We start from the raw sequence: 26,751 nt of genomic DNA on the forward strand, positions 1-26,751 counted from the left end.
ATTGTGGTGGTAATGCGGTCCCTGGACTTTGGCACCATAAAATAAAAAAAAGACAAATACATTTATTTAACAAGAAACTTATCTAAATCCTTTATACTGATAAACATATATTTGTATGCATTGTAGAAAATACTGGTGCCTAGCTAATTGGCTTGTCCCCATGGTGATGTGTAGAGGTGTAGTGACATGTTTTGACTAGATAGATAGACACATGATTTTGAATGCCATGAATTAAAGAAAAACATTGCATTTTCTGTATAGATAACCGAAAAAACAAAGGTTTATTTTTTATTAGCAGATCAATTAAGTTATTTGCAGTTATCCAAATACATTAATCATCAATGGCTAAAATAATGAATCTATTTTTAAAATACAATTTAATAAACACATGTAGTCATTTCGTAGCCTGTGTATCATTAAACAAAAGTCATTTAGTAGTAAAACATTATCCACCCAGGACCAAAGTTTGGGAAACCCTGATTTAGCAGACGCTCCCATCCAGAGCCGCCCACAGCTTGGGCATTCATCTTAAGATAGCCAGGTGAGACAACCACACATCAGTCGTATCTCAATCACGTATCACAATACAATACATAATACAATATAAAATACCATATACAGGCACTTGGAAAGTATTCAGACTCCTTGACTTTTTCCACATTTTGTTACGTTACAGCCCTATTCTAAAAATGGATTAAATTGTTTTTTCCCCCCCTCACCAATCTCCACACAATACCCCATAATAACAAGACAAAAACAGTTCAAAAGTTTTAACAAATGTATTAAAAATAAGTAACTTAAATATGACATTTACATAAGCATTTAGACCCTTTATCAGTACTTTGTTGAAGCACTTTTGGCAGCGATTACAGCCTTGAGTCTTCTTGGGTATGACGCTACAAGCTTGGCACACCTGTATTTGGGGAGTTTCTTCCATTCTTCTCTGCAGATCCTCTCAACCTCTGTCAGGTTGGACGGGGAGCGTCGATGCACAGCTATTTTCAGGTCTCTACAGAGATGTTCGATCGGGTTCAAGTCCGGGCTCTGGCTGGGCCACTCAAGGACATTCAGAGACTTGTCCCGAAGCCACTCCTGCATTGTCTTGGCTGTGTGCTTAGGGTCGTTGTCCTGTTGGAAGGTGAACCTTCACCCCAGTCTGATGTCCTGAGCGCTCTGGAGCAGGTTTTCATTAAGGATCTCTCTGTACTTCGCTCTGTTCATCTTTGCCTCGATCCTGACTTGCTTTGTCATTATGGGGTATTGTGTATAGATTGATGAGGAAAAAAAGCAAATTAATCAATTTTAGAATAAGGCTGTAATGTAACAAAATGTGGAAAAAGGAAGGGGTCTGAATACTTTCCCAATGCACAGTTTGTTTATTTATCAACGTTCCTAATATTAAGTACATTGCTTCGCTTTACAACAGGAGTAGCATACCTGGCTTGATAAAAATGAAGCGTGGGAAAAACATGACATATAATTCACACACATTATTTAGTATATGTAAAGACAAAATTAACTTAAGAAAATTCCTATTGGTTGACAACACTGTCACTTGTGAATGATGTATTATCACGTGTGAATGATGCCCAGCGTGTGCAGTCTTAAGGCAAGAAACAGAGCATGCCTTTTTCCAAATCATAGACGCACGCATCATGTAGCCTAGCCCATAGGCCTTGTTGTTTTGATAAGGTTTGTATCACAACTAAAGTGTTGAAATAACTCCAACCTTAGTTTACAGGCCTAAGACCCCTGGAACACGGTTGGAGAACACATAGCCTACAGATATTTTTATATCAGCATTGACCCAACAATGATAAATAGTGATATGCGCGCTCACAGGGGTTATTGCCGATGCTCTCCTCTGGTGCCAATAAGATCAGCTATGCAGTTGTTCGCTCAAGTTGAGCATTTTGATAACTACAATAAAAGCCAGATGAGTCTCTTCATAGTCTTCTCTTCACAGCAATAACCACTTGCTTTCCGAACTACACTATATAGAAGTATGTGGACACCCCTTCAAATTAGTGATGCTGATAGGTGTATAAAATCGAGCACACCGCCGTGCAATCTCCATAGACAAACATTGGCAGTAGAATGGCCTTACTGAAGAGCTCAGTGACTTACAACGTGGCACCGTCGTAGGATGCCATCTTTCCAAAAAGTAAGTTCATCAAATTTCTGCCCTGCTAGAGCTGCCCCCGGTCAACTAAGTGCTGTTATTGTGAAGTGGAAATGTCTAGGAGCAGCAACGGCCCAGCCGCGAAGTGGTAGGCCACAAAAGCTCACAGAACAGGACCGCCGAGTGCTGAAGCGCGTAAAAATTGTCTCGGTTGCAACATTCACAGCCGAGTTCCAAACTACCTCTGGAAGCAACGTCAGCCCAAGAACTGTTCGTCGGGAGCTTCATGAAATGGGTTTCCATGACCGAGCAACCGCACACAAGCCTAAGATCACCATGCGCAATGCTAAGCGTCAGCTGGATTGGTGTAAAGCTCACCACCATTGGACACTGGAGCAGTGGAAACGTGTTCTCTGCAGTGATGAATCATCCTTCACCATCTGGAAGTCCGACAGACAAATCTGGGTTTGGTGGATGCCAGGAGAACGCTACCTGTCCCAATGCATAGTGCCAACTGTAAAGTTTGGTGGAGGAGGAATAATGGTCTGGGGCTGTTTTTCATGGTTCGGGCTAGGCCCCTTAATTCCAGTGAAGGGAAATCTTAACGCTACACCATCATACAATGACATTCTAGATGATTCTGTGCTTCCAGCTTTGTGGCAACAGTTTGTGGAAGACCCTTTCCTGTTTCAGCATGACAATGCCCCCATGCTCAAAGCGAGGTCTATACTGAAATGGTTTGTCGAGATCTGTGTGGAAGAACTTGACTGGCCTGCACAGAGCCCTGACCTCAACCCCATCGAACACCTTTGGTATGAATTGGAATGCCGACTAAGAGCCAGGCCTAATTGCCCAACATCAGTGCCTGACCTCACTAATGTTCGTGGCTGAATGGAAGCAAGTCCCCGCAGTAATGTTCCAACATCTAGCGGAAAGCCTTCCCAGAAGAGTGGAGGCTGTTATAGAAGCAAAGGGGGGGGACCAACTCCATATTAATGCCCATGATTTTGGAATGAGATGTTCGACGAGCACGTGTCCACATACTTTTGGTAATGTAGTGTATGTTTTCCCGCGATTGTATTTAGAAATATTGTGATATACCTGGCTTGGCCTCTACTTGTCACAGACAGGCTCAACTCAACAATAATCTGCCCAAATTGCACACGCTGCCTTTCCTTCTGACTGTAGGCAATCCACAACTTTTTCAAGAAGCTAATGATCATGCTTTATATTTTGAATGATTGTATATATATATATATATATATATATATATATATATATATATATATATATATATATATATAGAGAGAGAGAGAGAGAGAGAGAGAGAGAGAGAGAGAGAGAGAGAGAGAGAGAGAGAGAGAGAGAGAGAGAGAGAGAGAGAGAGAGAGAGAGAGAGAGAGAGAGAGAGAGAGAGAGAGAGAGAGAGAGAGAGAGAGAGAGAGACAGGATTAGGCTAATTAGGCTATATCATTTTGGCAAGTTAATTCAATTTACGCACGTAACCTCCATTCACTATTCGAGTGCATGCTACGGATGACATACTTGTTTTGGTGGGCCATTCTAAATACAAAAAAATTGTTAGTAGGCTGTATGTAAAGACCAGATTAAATTGAGAATAGTCTGATGGTTGAGAATATTATCAAGGGGGCTTGTCAAATTGTGAACGAGAGACTGATGAAGTGTGTGCAGCCTGCGAAAGAAACAGAGCAGAGCTCGTGCCTTTAGAGTCGAATCATGCAGCCTTAGAATGCATAAAAAATCTAAACATATAGCCTAATGTTTATATCCCAACTAAAGTTAAACAAATAACTCTAAATTATGCATATAGGATTCTTAACGCTGAACACAGAAGAGTGTGCACTTCCTCTGAAATTCTTTGGGGAATATTTTTATTTATTTCAGCTATGTTCAATTGTCTTCTTACTATTAAAAAATATATATACACACAAAATAATGCCACGGAATTTGCTTAGAATAATGTAACGGAATTCTAAGCAAATCTTGTCTTCTAAATTAACTAGTGTAGCCCACAGCCATATGGCATAGCCAGATCAGGGCCTAACATAAGGACAACTCAAGAGTATGCTATTCTGTTCTTCTGAAATAGACTACATTTTCTTCATATCATGTTTCTTTAGACCTGTCTAAAATAAATAATGGATTTATTGTGATGGTGTAGGCTACATTAAATGGATTTATTATACTTTTTAAAAATGTATATTGTTTCAAAAAGGTCCACATCAGTGGCTTGTAGGCTATGCATGGAAGCCAGGAGATGCTAAACATGTTTTGGTTAATTACCGGTCAGTTACCATGGAGACCGGTAGTTATTTGTATGACAATCACTGGCTGACATGGACGCCACACCGCAGAGCAGTAGTAAGGCTTCTCTCCTGTGTGTATACGTTCATGTGTTTTTAAGTGTCCCAGTTGAGAGAAACTCACCCCACAGTGAGAGCAGGTTTAAGGCTTCTCTCTTGTATGCATACGTTCATGTGTTTTTAAGTGTCCCAGCTGAGAGAAACTCACCCCACAGTGAGAGCAGGTTTAAGGCTTCTCTCTTGTATGTATACGTTCATGTGTTTTTAAGTGTCCCAGTCGAGAGAAACTCACCCCACAGTGAGAGCAGGTGTAAGGCTTCTCTCCTGTGTGTGTTCTCTGATGAACTTTTAGCCCAGTTGATGTTTTAAAACATTTTCTACAGTCAGAGCAGTAATAAGGCTTCTCTCCTGTGTGTATACGTTCATGTGTTTTTAGGTTGCCCAGTTGCGAGAACCTTGCCCCGCAGTCAGAGCAGAAGTAAGGCTTCTCTCCTGTGTGTGTTCTCTGATGAACTTTTAGCTCAGTTGATGTTGTGAAGAATTTTACACAGTCAGCGCAGTAATAAGGCTTCTCTCCTGTATGTATACTTTCATGTGTTTTTAAGTGGCCCAGTCGAGAGAAACTTGCCCCACAGTCAGAGCAGGAGTAAGGCTTCTCTCCTGTGTGAGTTCGCTGATGAACTTTTAGCTCAGTTGATGTTGTGAAGCATTTTCCACAGTGAGAACAGGAGTAAAGCTTCTCTCCTGTATGTATACGTTCATGTGTTTTTAAGGTATCCAATCGGGAGAAATTCTTCCCACAGTCAGAGCAGGAGTAAGGCTTCTCTCCTGTGTGAATACGTTGGTGTTTTTTTAAAGTCCCCAGTTGAGCAAAACTCTCCCCACAGTCAGAGCAGCAGTAAGGCTTCTCTCCTTTATGTATACTTTGGTGTCTTTTTAAATGGCTCAGTCGAGAGAAACTCTTCCCACAGTCAGAGCAGGAGAAAGGCTTTTCTCCTGTGTGCACTCTCTGATGAACTGTCAGAGATTGTGATGTTGTGAATCTCTTTCGACATTCAGTACAGGAATACAGAGTATCGCCTGTGTGTATTTGTAGGTGTATTTTTAGCTTTGATAGAAATGGGAAAATCTCCTCACAATGTGGGCAGTGGTGAGACCTCTTAGCTCTGTGATCTTCCTGCTGTTGCTCTCTGGATGTAGAGAATGTCTCAACATGGTCTCCTGTGTGAACAACATCAGAAGAACCAGTCAGTTGGCGTTATATACATATGACTTCATATCCTCTTCTGGCTGTACCGAGTGACACATGTATTCATATCAGTAGGATGTACAATAAAACTATTCTAAAAGTGGGTGATAGTCGAGGGCAAAAAGGGGTGAAAATTATCACAAGGGTTAGTAACTACAGCGCCTTGCAAAAGTATTCATCCCCCTTGACGTTTTTCCTATTTTGTTGCATTACAACCTGCAATTTCTATGGATTTCTATTTGGATTTCATGTAATGGACATCCATAAAATAGTAAAACTTGGTGAAGTGAAAAAAATTACTTGTTTCAGAAAATTCTAAAAAATAAATAACGGAAAAGTGGTGCGTGCATATGTATTCACCCCCTTTGCTATGAAGCCCCTAAATAAGATCTGGTGCAACCAATTACCTTCAGAAGTCACATAATTAGTTAGATTGCACACAGGTGGACTTCATTTAAGTGTCACATGATCTCAGTATATATATATATATATACACACACACCTGTTCTGAAAGGTCCCAGAGTCTGCAACACCACCAAGCAAGCGGCACCATGAAGACCAATGAGCTCTCAAAACAGGTCAGGGACAAAGTTGTGGAGAAGTACAGATCAGGGTTGGGTTATAAAAAAATATCTGAAACTATGAACATCCCACGGAACACCATTAAATCCATTATTAAAAAATGGAAAGAATATGGCACCAAAACAAACCTGCCAAGGAGGGCCGCCCACCAAAACTCACGGACCAGGCAAGGAGAGCATTAATCAGAGGCAACAAAGAGACCAAAGATAACCCTGAAGGAGCTGCAAAGCTCCACAGTGGAGATTGGAGTATCTGTCCATAGAACGACTTTAAGCCGTACACTCCACAGAGCTGGGCTTTACGGAAGAGTGGCTAGAAAAAAGCCATTGCTTAAAGCAAAAAATAAGCAAACACGTTTGGTGTTCGCCAAAAGCCATGTGGGATACTCCGCAAACATATGGAAGAAGGTACTCTGGTCAGATGAGACTAAAATTGAGCTTTTTAGCCATCAAGGAAAACGCTATGTCTGGCGCAAACCCAACACCTCTCATCACCCCGAGAACACCATCCCCACAGTGAAGCATGGTGGTGGCAGCATCATGCTGTGGGGATGTTTTTCCATCGGCAGGGACTGGAAAACTGGTCAGAATTGAAGGAATGATGGATGGCGCTAAATACAGGGAAATTCTTGAGGGAAACCTGTTTCAGTCTTCTAGAGATTTGAGACTGGGAAGGAGGTTCACCTTCCAGCAGGACAATGACCCTAAGCATACTGCTAAAGCAACACTCGAGTGGTTTAAGGGGAAACATTTAAATGTATTGGAATGGCCTAGTCAAAGCCCAGACCTCAATCCAATTGAGAATCTGTGGTATGACTTAAAGATGTATGTACACCAGCAGAACCCATCCAACTTGAAGGAGCTGGAGCAGTTTTGCCTTGAAGAATGGGCAAAAATCCCAGTGGCTAGATGTGCCAAGCTTATAGAGACATACCCCAAGAGACTTGCAGCTGTAAATGCTGCAAAAGGTGGCTCTACAAAGTATTGACTTGCACACTCAAGTTCTGTTTTTTTGTCTTATTTCTTGTTTGTTTTACAAAAAAAAATATTTCACATCTTCAAAGTGGTTTTGTTGTGTAAATCAAATTATACAAACCCCCAAAAAATCCATTTTAATTCCAGGTTGTAAGGAAATAAAATAGGAAAAATGCCAAGGGGGGTGAATCCTTTCGCAAACCACTGTACATAGACTCATTTTCATAGAACTTCTAAACACTGGCAGTTTGTCTACTTCACTTCTTTAGTCTACTCTCTGATCACTCCAGATAGCCCAGTGAATAAAACAAATGCTGGCAATACTGGTGTCAAACCATGCAAGTCTCAGTAGCATTAAATAACATCTACCTTCTCATGGAAACAGTGAATCATAAAACCAACACAAACTTAGATAGAAGGTGTCACGTTTACGCAGAATTCTGAATTTTTCACGCAGAAAGAAAAAAAAACGCATAGGAAATTTCTTGTTGCGTTTTGTAGACAGATCTAAAATGCTTCTTATTGTATCATTTATTATGATTTCTTACACTTCTTATTGTATCATGTGCTACAGTTGTCCACTTCTCCACTCGGATGAGAATTCACAAAAAGCAGGCAGCGCTCTGACTGATGTGTGCATTTTAATGAGGGAAATAAGTATTTGACCCCTCTGCAAAACATGATTTAGTACTTGGTGGCAAAACCCTTGTTGGCAATCACAGAGGTCAGACGTTTCTTGTAGTTGGCCACCAGGTTTGCACACATCTCAGGAGGGATTTTGTTCCACTCCTCTTTGCAGATCTTCTCCAAGTCATTAAGGTTTCGAGGCTGAAGTTTTTTGGCAACTCAAACCTTCAGCTCCCTCCACAGATTTCCTATGGGATTAAGGTCTGGAGACTGGCTAGGCCACTCCAGGACCTTAATGTGCTTCTTCTTGAGCCACTCCTTTGTTGCCTTGGCCGTGTGTTTTGGGTCATTGCCATGCTGGAATACCCATCCACGACCCATTTTCAACACCCTGGCTGAGGGAAGGAGGTTCTCATCCGAGATTTGACGGTACATGGCCCCGTCCATCGTCCCTTTGATGTGGTGAAGTTGTCCTGTCCCCTTAGCAGAAAAACACCCCCAAAGCATAATGTTTCCACCTCCATGTTTGACGGTGGGGATGGTGTTCTTGGGGTCATAGGCAGCATTCCTCCTCATCCAAACACGGCGAGTTGAGTTGATGCCAAAGAGCTCGATTTTGGTCTCATCTGACCACAACACCTAGTTCACCTCTGAATCATTCAGATGTTCATTGGCAATCTTCAGACGGCCCTGTATATGTGCTTTCTTGAGCAGGGGGACCTTGCGGGCGCTGCAGGATTTCAGTCCTTCACGGCGTAGTGTGTTACCAATTGTTTTCTTGGTGACTATGGTCCCAGCTGCCTTAAGATCATTGACAAGATCCTCCCGTGTAGTTCTGGGCTGATTCCTCACCGTTCTCATGATCATTGCAACTCCACGAGGTGAGATCTTGCATGGAGCCCCAGGCCGAGGGAGATTGACAGTTCTTTTGTTTCTTCCATTTGCGAATAATCGCACCAACTGTTGTCACCTTCTCACAAAGCTGCTTGGCGATGGTCTTGTAGCCCATTCCAGCCTTGTGTAGGTCTACAATCTTTTCCCTGACATCCTTGGAGAGCTCTTTGGTCTTGGCCATGGTGGAGAGTTTGGAATCTGATTGATTGATTGCTTCTGTGGACAGGTGTCTTTTATACAGGTAACAAACTGAGATTAGGAGCACTCCCTTTAAGAGTGTGCTCTAATCTCAGCTCGTTACCTGTATAAAAGACACCTGGGAGCCAGAAATCTTTCTGATTGAGAGGGGGTCAAATACTTATTTCCCTCATTAAAATGCAAATCAATTTATAACATTTTTTACATGCGTTTTTCTGGATTTGTTTGTTGTTATTCTGACTCTCACTGTTCAAATAAACCTACCATTAAAATTATAGACTGATCATTTCTTTGTCAGTGGGAAAACGTACAAAATCAGCAGGGGATCAAATGCTTTTTTCCCCCTCACTGTAGCTAATTTTCTCAGGTAAAATGCAAGATTAACTTCAAGCAACACATTAGATTAGAAAATATAGCTGGCTACATTTTGTCTATGATATAAATTCAAAAAATGATGGCCAGGCATTGTTTTTCCCAAAAAAGACTTTGCTTTTTCATTGTAAGCTCATTTACTTGTGTGGCTGCTAGCCAATTATCAATTAGCGCTGCACTTCTGTTGTCATCCGATGAAAATGAAGCTATATTCTGCCGAACGTGTTGCACTAATGTGCTTTTTTTGCGAAGGAAAACTAACTACAGTTGCACGTCCCTGATCATTTTATTGAAGCAAGAAACACTTTACTTTCAATATAAAACGCAGGTGAAATGGTTTAAAACGCAGCTTTTTTTTTGGATAGTCTGCGTTTTGACCCCTAGATAGAGCCTGTCTAAAAACCTGTTTTTGCTTTGTCATTATGGGGTATTGTGTGTAGATTGATGAAAAAAACAACAACATTTAATCCATTTTAGAATAAGGCTGTAACGTAACAATATGTGGAAAAAGTGAAGGGGTCTGAATACTTTTCTGCTCTTACTCCTGGGTCATAACTTATGGAGGTCTAACTTATGAAGATAAGTACAGGTTCTATCTAGAAGTTACCATGACAAACAGATTTACCAATCTCCTCCTCCTCTTCTTCATCTTTAATGTTGACATTCAGCTCCAGTGTTTGACTGCAGTCTTCCAGCTTCACTGATGCCATCTCTGGATCCTGCAGTAAAATGGGCTCCACTGTCACAATCAGGACCCAGTGACTGTAGGTTTGGACTCAGTTTGGAAGGAGAGAGGCAGGCTGGGTTTGTCCTCACTATTGATGTTACCGGCCTCAGATTTAATTTTAGTCGTCCTGTAGTAATAAAGAGAAACGGACACAAAAGTTAGTGTTGACAGTTCCTGCACTTTCTTTATTCTCAAAAAATATATATTTTTTCTTTTTCAATTATCTAATTTCAATAGATCAGGTAGCTAAGACTTGACAAAACAATTATTTTCAAATTAGACAACTGAACACTTTTAAGTGTACATTACCTATAGCAGATTTCTGCAAATTCAAATAAATCCATCTAGTATAAGGTTGCAGTTTGTGTTAGGCAGCACTATTTACATTTTAGTCATTTAGCAGACGCTCTTATCCAGAGCGACTTACAGTTAGTGAGTGCACACATTTTCATACTGGCCCCCCGTGGGAAACGAACCCACAACCCTGGCGTTGCAAGCGCCATGCTCTACCAACTGAGCTACACGGGGACTCTGTACTATTCTACTGAATAACCTTGTCTTCAATGTATTATTTCAATCAAAAACCAATTGTATTTCCTGTTCACACCATAGTAACAATTATAAAGATAGCAACAACTGAATGTGTCTGAATATTAGTACACATGTAGACAACTGATAAACATTACATTCAACTTCAAAACAGTAGTGCGACTGTGAAATGTTGTCTCTCTGATGCACCGGCACTGCTAGCCTCTTCGCTTCGGGAGACCTGTAACGTTACACATTGATCTCCCGTCGCTGAAGGCCGCATCCCGTAACCAGAAAACATATTTACCAGCCCTCTGGTTGACCTATTTCCCAGAAACTTTTCCCGTCACCGAAGGCAAGTCTACAATCTGGAAGGCCATACCAGTCATGTCGGGCAATAAAATGTGTGAAACAAAACGTTTATATCCAACTTCCAAGTTCTTGCTAGCTAACCAAATCACACCTGCATCTCTGTGTATAGCCACCAAAAAAATGATGAGGGGAAAAGGTCAGTCACTTACCCACTCCTCCAATGGCATGACATCTTCCTAGCAGCTAGCTAGCTAGCTAGCTATCGAGCTAACATTAGGCTCTGTGTTTTTAGCTTGCTACATAAACAGATACGCTAGTCTATTAGCCACGTTATGACTGATTTGTGATCATTGCCCTTGCTAGTTTGATTGTATTCACATTCCCAGCCTTAGTATTTAAAATTGTATTTATTTATTTAATATTTAAAACATACAGTCTACTGGCAGTGAAGCCGCTCAACATCTACATCACATTAGTCATCTAACAGACTCCCAACCAGCGCGACACACAGAAGCAACCAGGGTCAACGCCCTGCTCAAGGGCACGTCGACAGATCTCCCACAAGGTAAAAAAACGGGGAACTGAACCAGCGATCCATGATCCCCCCCCCCCCCCCCCCCACAGTACCCCAAGAGTTGCCCCTCAACCATCTGAGACCCCCCACAGTCCCCTCCTGAGAAAAATTATAATTCCATCCAATTTTAGATCAATGTTATGCATTTTCAGCCATTCCTGAACCTGAGACCAGAAACAGGCTCCCTGAGGGCAATACCAAAATAAAATGGTCTATTGATTCTGTATCCCCACAACTAAATCTGCAGAGCTTCGATGATTGTATGCCCCAAATATTCAACATTTTGTTGGTGGCAAGAATTCTGTATAATAATTTTAGCTGAAAAGCACAAAGTCTTGAATCTTGCGTCGTTTTATATATATATCAACTCATACACCCTGTACCATGGAATCGGCACAACAAAAATCTCTTCCCAACTATTTTGTCCAGAATATTGAGTAGTTGAAACTGAAACAGTGCATCCCGAATGAATTCAGCAAACAAACTTTAGGTCACCGGTTACTTTGTGTGCTAAAACATGAAATGTTTTTTGGAATGGGAAGTAATAGTTGTACATTTCGATTGGGAAATGCTTAATGGTCGTGTTTTTGTATTCTTCTGATTGGGACCTACTGGCTTATTATGTCAGAGTTTATGGACTGTTTATCCTTTAACTATGCAGCGGTGAAGTGGTGCCTGGAGAAGTTAACTATGCAGCGGTGAAGTGGTGCCTGGAGAAGTATACTCTAATTTGGTCAAAAAGTTTTCAAACACACTGCAAAGGAAAATCACCCGGTCTGAAAAATCCTATATTTTCCTGCTTTTTAAAAATGTTTTCTTTCTCTTTCACTCTCAAAAATAAAGAATATAAACATTTGATTGTCTAAGTCCACAACAATGCGTAAACCCCCATCAATATGATTGTCCTGTCCGGGTCTGGCTCCTCTGTGGGTGGGCCTGTCCGGGTCTGGCTCCTCTGTGGGTGGGCCTTCTCCGGGTCTGGCTCCTCTGTGGGTGGGCCTGTCCGGGTCTGGCTCCTCTGTGGGTGGGCCTTCTCCGGGTCTGGCTCCTCTGTGGGTGGGCCTGTCTGGGTCTGGCTCCTCTGTGGGTGGGCCTTCTCCGGGTCTGGCTCCTCTGTGGGTGGGCCTTCTCCGGGTCTGGCTCCTCTGTGGGTGGACCTTCTCTGGGTCTGGCTCCTCTGTGGGTGGACCTTCTCCGGGTCTGGCTCCTCTGTGGGTGGGCCTTCTCTGGGTCTGGCTCCTCTGTGGGTGGGCCTTCTCCGGGTCTGGCTCCTCTGTGGGTGGGCCTTCTCCGGGTCTGGCTCCTCTGTGGGTGGGCCTCTGTCCACCCAGGCCCATTGATGTCTACGCCACTGATGCAAACAGCGCACAATGACAATTCCGCATGACAAATAGCCTCCTAACCAACACTTCGGACTAAACTTTTTGAATACCTGGTTTGCCTCCTATGGCCGTGCCACGTCGAAAGTCACTGAGCTCTTCAGTAAGGCCATTCTACTGCCAATGTTAGGAAATATTTTCTTACCTACTTACAAAAAAAAACAAAAAAAACATGAATTGTTGATTAAGGACTTGTGAGTAAGCATTTCACGGTAAGGCCTACACCAGTTGTATTCGGCGCATGTGACAAATACAAATTTGATTAGAAATATTGGAATTAGTCCGAGGCAGTTTCTAAAGGAAATAGCAATGGTGAACTTGATCAAATGTCGAGGTTTTTTTCTTGAATGAGTCTGACGCGAATGATATAATGTTGCTCCCGGACAAGGCCCAAATCCCTGTCATTCACATGAAGAAAATAAGGAGATACAGGGGGCGGAGATCAGGGTGCCTTGGGAGAATTCCTCGACGAGTGGGTAACCCGCCTCTACCATCCGTTCTATTAGCCAACGTGCAATCACTGGAGAATAAACTGGATGAGCTCCGTTCGAGACTATCCTACCAATGGGACATTAAAAACTGTAACATCTTACGTTTCACCGAGTCGTGGCTGAACAACGACACGGATAATATACAGTTGGCTGGGTTTTCCGTGCATCGGCAGGACAGAACAGCTACGTCTTGTAAGACGAGAGGTGGGCGTGTGTGTACATTTGTCAGTAACAGCTGGTGTGCGATGTCTAATATTAAAAGGTAGTCTCGAGGTTTTGCTCGCCTGAGATAGAGTACCTCATGATGAGAGATTTCATCTATATTTTTCGTAGCCGTCTATTTACCACCACAAACAGACGCGGGCACTAAGACCGCACTCAATGAGCTGTATAAGCAAACAAGAAAATTCTCATCCAGAAGCGGCGCTCCTACTCGGCCGGGGACTTTAATGCAGGCAAACTTCAATCCATTTTACCTCATTTCTACCAGCTTGTCACGTGCAACCAGAGAAAAAAAATAAAAATTCAGAAGTGGTCAAATGACGTGGATGCTACGCTACAGGACTGCTTTGCTAGCACAGACTGGAATATGTTCCGGGATTCATCGAATGGCATTGAGTAGTATACCACCTCAGTCACCGGCTTCATCAATAAGTGCATCGACGACGTCGTCCCCACAGTGACCGTACGTACATATTCCAACCAGAAGCCATGGATTACAGGCAACATCCTCACCGAGCTAAAGGCTAGAGCTGCTGCTTTCAAGGAGCGGGACACTAATCCGGATGCTTATAAGAAATCCCGCTATGCCCTTAGACAAACCATCAAAACAGGCAAAACATTAATACAGGACTAAGATTGAATCCTACTACACCGGCTCTGACACTCGTCGGATGTGGCAGGGCTTGCAAACTATTACGGATTACAAAGGGAAACCCAGCCGCGAGCTGCCCAGTGACACGAGCGTACCAGAAGGGCTAAATGCCCTTTAAGCTCGCTTCGAGGCAAGCAACACTGAAGCATGCATGAGAGCACCAGCTGTTCCGGACAACTGTGTGATTACCCTCTCCATTACCAATGTGAGCAAGACCTTTAAACAGGTCAACATTCACAAGGCCGCAGGGCCAGACGGATTACCAGGACGTGTACTCCGAGCATGCGCGGACCAACTCGCAAGTGTCTTCACTGACATTTTCAACCTTTCCCTGACTGAGTCTGTAATACCTACATGTTTCAAGCAGACCACCATAGTCCCTGTGCCCAAGAAAGCGAAGTTAACCTGCCTAAATGACTACCGCCCGTTGCACTCACGTCTGTAGCCATGAAGTGCTTTGAAAGGCTGGTCATGGCTCACATCAACACCATCATCCCGGAAACCCTAGACCCACTCCAATTCGCATACCACCCCAACAGATACACAGATGACGCAATCTCAATCACACTCCACACTGCCCTTTCCCACCTGGACAAAAGGAACACCTATGTGAGAATGCTGTTCATTGACTACAGCTCAGCGTTCAACACCATAGTGCCCACAACACTCATCACTATGCTAGGGACCCTGGGCCTAAACACCTCCCTCTGCAACTGGATCCTGGACTTCCTGATGGACCACCCCCATGTGGTATGGGTAGGCAACAACACATCTGCCACACTGATCCTCAACACGGGTGCCCCTCAGGGGTGCGTGCTTAGTCCCCTCCTGTACTCCCTGTTCAGCCACGACTGTGTGGCCAAGCACGACTCCAACACCATCATTAAGTTTGCTGACGACACAACGGTGGTAGGCCTGATCACCGACAAGACAGCCTACAGGGAGGATATCAGCGACCTGGCAGTGTGATGCCAGGACAACAACCTCTCCCTCAACGTGAGCAAGACAAAGGAGTTGATCAGGAGGGCCAAACACGCCCCCATCACATCGACAGGGCTGTAGTGGAGCGGGTCGAGAGTTTCAAGTTCCTTGGTGTCCACATCACCAACAAACTATCATGGTCCAAACACACCAAGAAAGTCGTGAAGAGGGCATGACAACGCCTTTTCCCCCTCAGGAGACTGAAAAGATTTGGCACGGGTCCCCAGATCCTCAAAAAGTTATACAGCTGCACCATCGAGAGCATCCTGACCGGTTGCATCACTGCCTGTTATGGCAACTGCTCGGCATCCGACCGTAAGGCGCTACAGAGGGTAGTGCGTACATCCCCGTACATCACTGGGGCCAAGCTTCCTGCTATCCAGGACCTATATACTAGGCGGTGTCAGAGGAAGGCCCAAAAAATGGTCAAAGACTCCAGTCACCCAAGTCATAAGACTGCACGGCAAGCGGTACCGCAGCACCAAGTCTAGGTCCAAAAGGCTCCTTAACAGCTTCTACCCCCAAGCCATAAGACTCCTGAACAATTAATAAAATGGCCACCCAGACTATTTGCAGCACTTTCTACACTGCTGCAACTCGCTGTTTATTATCTATGCAGTCACTTTACCCCTACCTACATGTACAAATTACCTCGACTAACCTGTACCACCGCACATTGACTCTGTACCGTTACCCTCTGTATATAGCCTCATTATTGTTATTTTATTGTGTTACTTTTTTACTTTTTTCTTTTGTTTATTTAGTAACTATTTTCTTAAAACTGCATTGTTGGTTAAGGGCTTGTAAGTAAGCATTTCACGGTAAGGTCTACACCTGTTGTATTCGGCGCATGTGACAAATAACATTTGATTTGATGGCAGAGTGTTTAACTTTTGCAGTAGGCCTAGGCTATCTGACAAACAAAGATGTTTCTGAAAGACAAATAAAAAAATATTGATTGTTTGATCATTTAGGGCCTAATGTTTGGCTCGTTTCCCTCTAACCGATGTTGCATTGCCCGTGAATTCTGAAACATCGTCTACTTATTTATATTTTTTTATTTAACTAGGCAAGTCAGTTAAGAACAAATTCTTATTTACAATGACGGCCTGCACCGGCCAATGCCCTATGGGCCTCCCAATCACGGCCGGTTGTGATACAGCCTGGAATCGAACCAGGGGGTCTGTAGTGACGCCTCAAGCACTGAGATGCTGCGCCACTCGGGAGCACACTTACAGTGGTAGCCATGCACACTTCAATGCAAACTGTCAGTTCACCTGTATGTTATAAAACCACGCTCCCCATCTTATTCATAGAGCAAAATAGTTATCTAATAGGCCCAATTAAAATGAGAGATGCGCATGGTAATTTGTAGGATACTTCGCAATATGAACCCATCATGGCCAGAAAAGGTGAGGAATTTAGGTCACAAAAACGTATTATATATATATATATATATATATATATATATATATATATTATTTACAAATGAAATATTGTCTACTTGAGACATTTTTTATTACAATTAACTACATACATACAGAAGAAGCTAACAATAGTCAGTTCCATCGTTAATAAACTGCGCTCCAGATCAGGAGGCATAGAGCACAAATACTTGAAATAGCACGTATGTATACTACTGTGAAGTAGGTCCAATTAAAACGAGAGACGGGGAAGAATGGTATCCTAACTTATTGTAGGCCTACAGACTACCTCGTGAGTATGAACCCATCACAGAAAAGGTGAGGAATGTATTCTGATCATGGAAATAAAAACAACATAGCCTAGGAAATAGATTTCTAATTATTTTAGAATGCAAAGACAAACAAAAAATGTATGTTCTCTCTTCTCACCAGCTGCAAACGATTGGATCTTGTTACTAACCTGTTGAAAGTTTTTCGAACAAACGTATCCATCTTATTCCCTTTTGCACAAAATACTAGGCTGATTGCCTGCTTGCAATACACAACCACTAGAAACTGTGCGTAGGTATGGTCTAAAGCAGAGGTCTCCTGTTCCTGGAGAGCTACCCTCCTGTACGTTTTTGCTCCAACCCTGCTTGTAACTAACATGATAAGAGTTTATCAACCAGATCATTATTAGAATCAGGTGTGCTACATTAGGGTTGGAGTGAAAACCCGCAGGAAAGTAGCTCTCCAGGAACAGGATTGGAGAGCCCTGGTCTAAAGTTTGCGGAAAGGTCAACACATTCTCACGTCAAGTTCAGTTTTTATAAGTGCCAACTTTTGCGTGGAAACTGGCGCACGCATGTTTTGTGGTATATTCTGTATGTACGCAGTTTATATATGAGGCCCTAGGGCTTTGGGAACATCGCTAGAAGGGATCCAGCTTTTGTCAAATTACAGTCACAAGGTTGATTTTCTTTGCATTTTAGCTAACACTAACACTTTTCATAACCCAATTATCCTAAACTGCTGCGTAAGTTATCCTAACCTGCTTCTAAAAGTCAAATATGAAGTTAATTTGACAAAAGCTGGATCCCTTCTAGCCTAACCATGACCGCACTATTGACCGAGAGGGCGCCGCCATTTTACCAGCTCGTCAACGACATTTTACAGAAAACCAATAACATATAAAACGAACTCAGACATCTCAAATAAATGGATTCTTTATGAAATCTCAAATAAATTGATTCTTTATGACATTACCTTGACGAACTGTACATTAATTTACATTCAAATCAAACCCAAAGTCTAACGTTAGCTATGTTTTTATCACGTTCTTCACTCACTCGGTTTGACACAAAAATAACACTTCATAAAACCTTTAACAAGCATGATAATACCTTGACGTATTTGTTAACTAGTATGTTATGACATGTTCTTTCGATATTAGAAAGTTTAAACGCGCTATTACATACCTGTAGTAATACATTTGAAACGGACACAAAGGTGATCGTTTTGACAGCGTCGTAGTGGGCCTTTCTTCTTCTTCAGTGGGGTTTAACGGCGGTTGGCATCCAATATGTTGCATTACCGCCCCCAACTGGACTATCGTATAAATCCATTATACTTTGTGATACAAAACCGGAAAGGGAAAAAAAAAACACCCTTCCAACTAACCCTACACTTATTAAAAACCCACCCAAGTAGCCTGCAGCTGCCACCACAACATCTATTTTCTGTGATTTACGTTCCATTTCTGCTGAACAGTTGATAAATATGTGTCCATTAGCTAAAACAAACCTAAGCCCTGGCACCACAGAAAGCTTATCCTCGATTGGATAGGCATGTAGCCACATAGACATGTCGCAATTTCAGTACCACGGACAGCGATCCGTACGCTATACTTACATGTTATTATTATTTTTATTTTTTTTATTTTTTTTGGGGGGGGCGGGGGCGAACTCCGACCTTGCGAGCTCCAGGGAAACCGCATTGCGCCAGTGAGGATGGGTCAAGGGTGAGGGGTCCTGAGAGGGTGAGGATCCCTGTGAGTAGTAGATATGTGCCAGCACAGAGGAATAGGCCAACCAGTGATATTTCCTTCGGTAAGGTTGGCTTCTTAGTTCATCCTGTCTTCCAGCTTGGACAGAAAGTTCTGGGTAAAGCCAGTCTATTAATGACAAATAATACAGCCAGTACCCCCTCAAAACACTAACTTACTAGGGATTGTTTCATTATGCAGTGTACTATCTATAGCTATATACCGTAACTTTTTACAAAAAGTACGCATCAAATAGCCAAACATTGAGGGAAAAAGTAGTTAGCTTGAGGATAAATTCATTTACATTTGATATTTTAGTCATTTAGCAGACGCTCTTATCCAGAGCGACTTACAGTTAGTGAGTGCATATATTTTTCATACTGAGGGATAAATTCAGCCACTATTTATGGTTGAACTCAGCGGGTTTTGTCTGGCTAATAGCCTAGAAAAATGGGTTGCAATATTCAAAGTAAATCAAATTAAATCCAACTAGAGAGACTCCCTGTTGTCCTGAAGTCCTCCTTTTTTGTGTGCGCAAATGTTTTCACCATGGCCTGTAGGTCCAGGTTGCGGAACCAACTGTTTTCTATACTGAGTATTGCCAACCCAGACAGTCTTTCTTGAGACATTGTGCATTAAATGTCCATTGCTCTGTCCCCAGAACTTCCTACACAGTTAATCTCTTTCCGTAACGTGTTGGGGGCTGCAATTAAGGAGAATGAGAGGCTCAATTAAATACATAACTGCTGCATTTGAAGCACAACTCCCTTCTGCCCAGTTTCCCTGTTGTTGCTATGGCAATCAAGCAGAGAGATCGTGTTCTAAACTAAAACTCATAAAGAACTACCTAAGAAGCATTAAACTCTCGGTCTGATATGTGCTTTTGAACACCTCAGTAAGCTCCACTCATTGCACTGGCAAGTGGCGCGGTGGTAGCATTGACCACGGCATTTGTTCACTGATATGATTTCAAAATAATTGAAACTGACGTTTTTACGTCGTTTCAATTATTTTATTTATTTCATTTTACCAAATTGTTTTAGAATAAATCCAACTTAATATTGTCGTGATGTTGTGCGTGGGTAAGAACAGAGTCCAAGACAAGGATATTCGTTCAGGCGGTTTACTGATGATCAACTTCCAAGGTAAATAATGCATAGCTCTAGAACTTTGTTAACCAGAGTGTAGGCGAGTAGGGCTCGCTATCTCAGGCACAGAACCGGGAGATCCGGAGTCCATGCAGTGAGATACCAGCCAACTAACGACGGGCAACTGTGGGAACAACAATACAGTCAACAGCCCTGCGCTCTAGCCAATAACAAGCGTGTATAGTCCAGCACAGTGGATGCATCATAATACCCATAAAACCTAGCGGTAAAACCCGGTAATGGTTCCAATCGGTTTTTTCCCCATTCATTTTTGCGTCTGGTACTTTAGAACTACTTCATTTAAGGTGTTTCGTGTAGGCTTACCCTGGCGTGACGTTTTGATAGCCAGGTAATTATCTCTCGGACAAGGTGATTCAAAATGCTAATTAGCAAGAGAGAAGACCTCAGCAAGACCACAAATTCCTGCAGGAAGCTCCTGCACTTCATCTCTAGCCGACAATGTCAGCTACCGTTCAGCAGCGAGATCAGAGACCTTTGTGCCCAATCCATGAATTTAAGTCCCCTTTCTCTGTCTTAGCTAGCCACTGCCTACACTTTAGCTAGCTAGTTAGCAGAGCAGTACATTTAAAAAAAAACATTGTTTTACTTAGCCTAGATAATTGTTTGTACAGAATAATAATAATATGCCATTTAGCAGACGCTTTTATCCAAAGCGATTTACAGTCATGCGCGCATACATTTTTGTGTATGGGTGGTCCCGGGGATCGAACCCACTACCCTGGCGTTACAAGCGCCGTGCTCTACCAGCTGAGCTACAGAGGACCATATGTCGACTTTCGCTTCTATTTCAGACCCTATGGCATTTTCCAACGATTAAAAGGGGAGAAGATCACTAGAAGTCTGGCCATGTGGAGAAGTGCAGCTATAGTGAGGGGCAACTTACCGGTTAGCTTCCTGAACTAATTACTACGGGCTTCATCTAAGTGGGCTAATAGTCTTGTGACATGCAGGAGACCTGGTTTGAACCCATTCAGTCACAAGAGCAAGATTAAATAAGGAGTTGAAAGGCTATCCTTAGAAGGGCTATGACCGGGCTATTCAACTACAGTGCATTCGGAAAGTATTCAGACCCCTTGACTTTTTCCACATTTTGTTACGTTACAGCCTTATTCTAAAATGGATACAATAAATGTTGTCCCTCATCTATCTACACACAATACCCCATAATGACAAAGCAAAAATAGGTTTTTAGACATTTTTGCAAATTTATTAAAAATAGAAAACTGAAATAGTATTCAGACCCTTTGATATGAGACTCGAAATTGAGCTCAGGTGCATCCTGTTTACATTGATGATCCTTGAGATTTTTCTACATCTTGATTGGAGTCCACCTGTGGTAAATTAAATTGATTGGACATGATTTGGAAAGGCACACACCTGTCTACATAAGGTCCCACAGTTCACAGTGCATGTCAGAGCAAAAACAGAGCCATGAGGTCTAACGAATTGACCGTAGAGCTCCGAGACAGGATTGTGACTCTTCCTAGAGCTGGCCGCCCGGCCAAACTGAGCAATCGGGGGAGAATGGCCTTGGTCAGGGAGGTGACCAAGAACCCGATGGTCACTCTGACAGAGATCCAGAGTTCCTCTGTGGAGATGGGAGAACCTTACAGAAGGACAACCATCTCTGCAGCACTCCACCAATCATGCATTTATGGTAGAGTTGCCAGACGGAAGCCACTCCTCAGTGAAAGGCACATGACAGGTGTACTGGAAAATACATTTTAGTCATTTAGCAGACGCTCTTATCCAGAGCGACTTACAGTTAGTGAGTGCATACATTTTCATACTGGCCCCCCGTGGAAAACGAACCCACAAACATGGCATTGCAAGCGTCATGCTCTACCAACTGAGCTACAGGGGACAGTATGAAAAAATATATATACTCCCATCGAACAAAAATACACGCGCTTCACAATAAACAATCACCCACAAGGACAAGGGGGCAGAGGGAACGCTTATACACAGACTAATTAGGGGATTAGAACCAGGTGTGTGTGATAACGAGACAAGACAATTGTGATGATGATTGGGGCGGCAGTGGTTAGTACTCCGGTGACGACGAACGCCGAAGCCTGACCGAACAAGGAGGGGAGGCAGCCTCGGCCGAAGTCGTGACAGTCGTGACAGTGTGTCCAAACTTTTGACTTCTGTATATAATAATAATATAATATGCCATTTAGCAGACGCTTTTATCCAAAGCGACTTACAGTCATGCGTGCATACATTTTTGTGTATGGGTGGTCCCGGGGATCGAACCCACTAACTTGGCGTTACAAGCGCCGTGCTCTACCAGCTGAGCTACAGAGGACCACCTGTATATCACTCATTGGCCTATCCCTCTGTGCTGGCACAGATCTACTACTCACAGGGATCCTCTCAGAACCCCTCACCCTTGATCCAGCCTCCTCTACTTTCTTCACTGCCTCAGCATATGACACCTTCTGCACTACTCTGACTCTGGCCAGCTCAACCTACTTCTCTTGCACCGGACACTTCCGATCCCCCGCAACATGAGCACGCAACTTTATACACCGAAACTACACAATCCTCTCTCCCGTGCCCTCCTGCACACTTCCCAACATGGACTGTCAATGAAGCCAGGTTTTTTTTCTAAGGCGTCAAACTGCCGAAGCATTTACGTCCCGTTCATGTCAGATGACACGCACACATAATGTAGACGTCGTGTACACGTAACACTTACACGTCACGTGTTAGTTTAAGTAGTAGATAACCAGCCCTGTCCTCTTCACACCTTTATCTGTGACACACCCCACCTGCTTACCCACAAGGCTCTCTGTCTCCTCGCCTCGCTTAAAAATCAGCGCGTGCTGATGTAGTCCACACAAAATCCATCGCCTTTTCAACTCTACCGATTAGTTTTGTCACAAACTGTTGCGTTAAATAGCAAATGTGCCTACTCTGTTCTTGGCACGTGCGCTCTAGCCAACAGCTCGCAGATACAGTGCGGACACGATGAGATTATTATGGATAAGAGCAATAATACTTTTTTGTTTGTTAAACGGCAGTCAAACATCGATCACCATGTCACCAGAATAAGACCCTCAATATTTATTGGAAAGGTGCATCAAGGTCACCGTGCACTTTCACCAACCTGTGAAGTTAATCGTGTTATTTCCTCTGTAATAAACTGCATTGTTTCCCGAGGTGTAGTGGCCACTCACCGCTACTGCTACTCACACGTAAGAGGCGCAGTGAGAGCTTTTGTGAGTAAGCTGTTGCAGTGACAAAATTGATAAAAGCATGGTCATGTATCAAGTGTGTGCCAATGGAATCAATATTTAATTGAAGAATCTGATGATGTACGGTGAAGCAATTGTGGTGGAAATCACGTTGACGGAATTCCCAGAGTGCCCTGCTAGGGTGAAGGAGTTTGAAGTAACAAGGATCTGGGCTGTACAGCAGTTCTCCTACAGGGAGGCGTGGGAAGTAGTTGAAGGAGCGAGGGGAGCTGAGGAAGCTATGGCAGTGGATGACCCGCAGCCTGTTGAGATTCAGAATGTCGTTCACCAGTTGAGGGATACTGATACACTGATTGTAAAGAAGGTGGATTTTGTGGCATTTATTGCGCAGGTGATTATTTGTATATATTGTTTTTACATTTTAGTCATTTAGCAGACGCTCTGGACTTACAGGAGCAATTAGGGTTAAGTTCCTTGCTCAAGGGCACATCGGCAGATTTTTCACCTATTCGGCTCTGGGATTAGAACCAGCGACCTTTCGGTTACTGGCACAACGCTCTTAACCACTAAGCTACCTGCCGTCCAAACGAACAAGAACTCTAAGAAACTGGATATAATTGCACAGTCAAAGGGGGCTGCAACTCAATATTAGGAAGGTGTTCCTAATGTTTTGTGCACTCAGTGTACAGTCGTGGTCAAAAGTTTTGAGAATGACATAAGTATTGGTCTTCACAAAAGTTAGCTGCTTCAGTGTTATGAGATATTTTTGTCAGATGTTACTATGGTATACTGAAGTATAATTACAAGCATTCCATAAGTGTCAAAGGCTTTTATTGACAATTACATGAAGTTTATGCAGAGTCAATATTTGCAGTGTTGACCCTTCTTTTTCAAGACCTCTGCAATCCGCCCTGGCATGCTGTCAATTAACTTCTGGGCCACATCCTGACTGATGGCAGTCCATTCTTGCAAAATCAATGCTTGGAGTTTGTCAGAATTTGTGGGTTTTTGTTTGTCCACCTGCCTCTTGAGGATCAACCACAAGTTCTCAATGGGATTAAGGTCTGGGGAGTTTCCTGGCCATGGACCCAAAATGTCGATGTTTTGTTCCCCGAGCCACATAGTTATCACTTTTGCCTTATGGCAAGGTGCTCCATCATGCTGGAAAAGGCATTGGTCATCACCAAACTGTTCTTGGATGGTTGGGAGAAGTTGCTCTCGGAGGATTGTGTTGGTACCATTCTTTACTCATGGCTGTGTTCTTAGGCAAAATTGTGAGTGAGCCCACTCCCTTGGCTGAGAAGCAACCCCACACACGAATGGTCTCAGGATGCTTTACTGTTGGCATGACACAGGACTGATGGTAGCGCCCCATCCGGGGCTGGCGTGGTTCCACGTGGTCTGCGGTTGTGAGGCCGGTTGGACGTACTAACAAATTCTCTAAAATGACGTTGGAGGCGGCTTATGGTAGAGAAATTAACCTTAAATTGTCTCGCAACAGCTCTGGTGGACATTCCTGCAGTCATCATGACAATTGCACGCTCCGTCAACTTGAGACATTTGTTGCATTGTGTTGTGTGACACAACTGGCCTTTTATTGTCCCCAGCACAAGGTGCACCTGTGTAATGATCATGCTGTATAATCAGCTTCTTGATATGCCACACCTGTTAGGTGGATGGATTATCTTGGCAAAGGAGAAATGCTCACTAACAGGGATGTAAACATATTTGTGTACCACATTTGAGAGAAATAAGCTTTTTGTGCGTATGGAACATTTCTGAGATTTTTTTATTTCATCTCATGAAACATGGGACCAACACTTTACATGTTGTGTTTATATTTTTGTTCATTGTAATTAGGCATAACTGTCCTCTCCAAGTTTAGCTGGAATTTAGCCTGAAAAGGATTTGAGAAATATGATTGGTTGAGGAGAGGCCTATGTCTCATCTTGCGCTGCATAGAATATCAGATCTCAACAACGATTGGATGAACATCACCAGTAGTCTACCGCATCTTGATTATATATATTTGATACAGTGCCTTCGGAAAGTATTCAGACCCTTCACCCTTTTCCACATGTTGTTACATTACAGCCTTATTAAATTGTTTTCCCATGTCAATCTACACACAATACCCCATAATGACAAAAGTGGAAACAGGTTTTTAGAAATTGTAGTACGTTTATTACAAATAAAAAAACAGATACCTTATTTACATAAGTATTCAGACACTTTGCTATGATATCTGATATATATTTTCATTTGCGCAACGTGACCGCAAGAGACAGGTCAGAATGTCTGACTGAAATATGGGACAAATCAACTTTCTTTCTAAATTAGTGGTGTTTGAATTTGTTGATCAAATGTGGGACATAATTGTTTGGTTGTGGGACATAATTGTTTGGTTGTTGGACAAAGGATCAAAATGCGGGACGTGGTCACCCTTGGCGACCGTGATGGAGAGGTCTAGGAGCGGGCAGGCCTTCCCCGGGAGGAAGAGCAGCTCCGTCTTGTCAAAGGTTGAACTTGAGGTGGTAACCATGGTTACCATCCATGCTGAGATATATGCCAGACACGCAGCGATGCGTGTCGCCACCTGGGTGTCAGAAGTGGGGGAAGGAGAAAAGTCATCTGCATAGCAATGATAGGAGAGACCATGAGAGGAGAGGGCCTAGAACCGAGCCCTGGTGGACACCAGTAGGAGAGACCATGGGAGGAGAGGGCCTAGAACCGAGCCCTGGTGGACACCAGTAGGAGAGACCATGAGAGGAGAAGGCCTAGAACCGAGCCCCTGGTGGACACCAGTAGGAGAGACCATGAGAGGAGAAGGCCTAGAACCGAGCCCCTGGTGGACACCAGTAGGAGAGACCATGAGAGGAGAAGGCCTAGAACCGAGCCCCTGGTGGACACCAGTAGGAGAGACCATGAGAGGAGAGGGCCTAGAACCGAGCCCTGGTGGACACCAGTAGGAGAGACCATGAGAGGAGAGGGCCTAGAACCGAGCCCCTGGTGGACACCAGTAGTAAAAGCATGTGGTGCAAACATGGATCCTCTCCATGCCACCTGCTAGGAGCGACCTGCCAGGTAGGATGCAATCCAAGAGTATGCAGAGCCTGAGACAACCAGCCCTAAGAGGGTGGAGTGGAGGATCTGACGGTTCACTGTGTCGAAGGTAGTGGATAGATCTAGGAAGATGAGAACAGAGGAGAGAGAGAGAGTCAGCTTTGGCACAGCGGAGAGCCTCCGTGACACAGAGGAGAGCAGTCTCGGTTGAGTGACCCATCTCGAAGCCTGACTGGTAAGGGTCAAGAAGATCGTTCTGAGAGAGATAGCGAGAGAGTTGGTCAGAGACGGCACACTCAAGTGTTTTGGAAAGAGAATAAAGAAGGGATACCGGTGAGTCGTTTTTTGACATTAGATGAGTCAAGTGTTTGTTACTTGAGGAGGGGAGCAACTCTGGCCATTTTGTGGTCAGGGATGAGTTGATGAGGGAAGTGAGGAACGGGAGGAGGGAAGAGGTGATGGGGTCGAGTGGGCAGGTTGTCAGGAGGCTGGACCAGTCACAGGATTTCATTTGGAGAGAGGGGAGGAGAGTTCTGTGTGAGTGTGACCATTAGACTCAGTAGGCTGAGTGAATGGGGAGTGGATGACAATGTTGTGACTTGACTAACATTAACCTGAAGACTGTTATTTCTCTAATTAACTCACTATGTTTCATTGTTAC

General features: G+C 43.4%; 1 long non-coding RNA gene across 1 annotated transcript; it reads right to left on the reverse strand.

The window, feature by feature from the left end:
• Positions 1–275: 275 nt before the first annotated feature.
• Positions 276–5,653, reverse strand: LOC311121551. The gene is made up of 2 exons (XR_014612298.1): positions 5,584–5,653; positions 276–1,242 (listed from the first exon to the last, which is right to left on the reverse strand). It is a non-coding gene; the product is annotated as an uncharacterized lncRNA (long non-coding RNA).
• Between the last annotated feature and the right edge of the window lie 21,098 nt (positions 5,654–26,751).

The sequence above is a fragment of the Coregonus lavaretus genome (genome assembly GCF_964263955.1).
Source record: "Coregonus lavaretus genome assembly, contig: HAP1_SCAFFOLD_90, whole genome shotgun sequence".
NCBI classification, from domain to species: Eukaryota; Metazoa; Chordata; class Actinopteri; order Salmoniformes; family Salmonidae; genus Coregonus; species Coregonus lavaretus.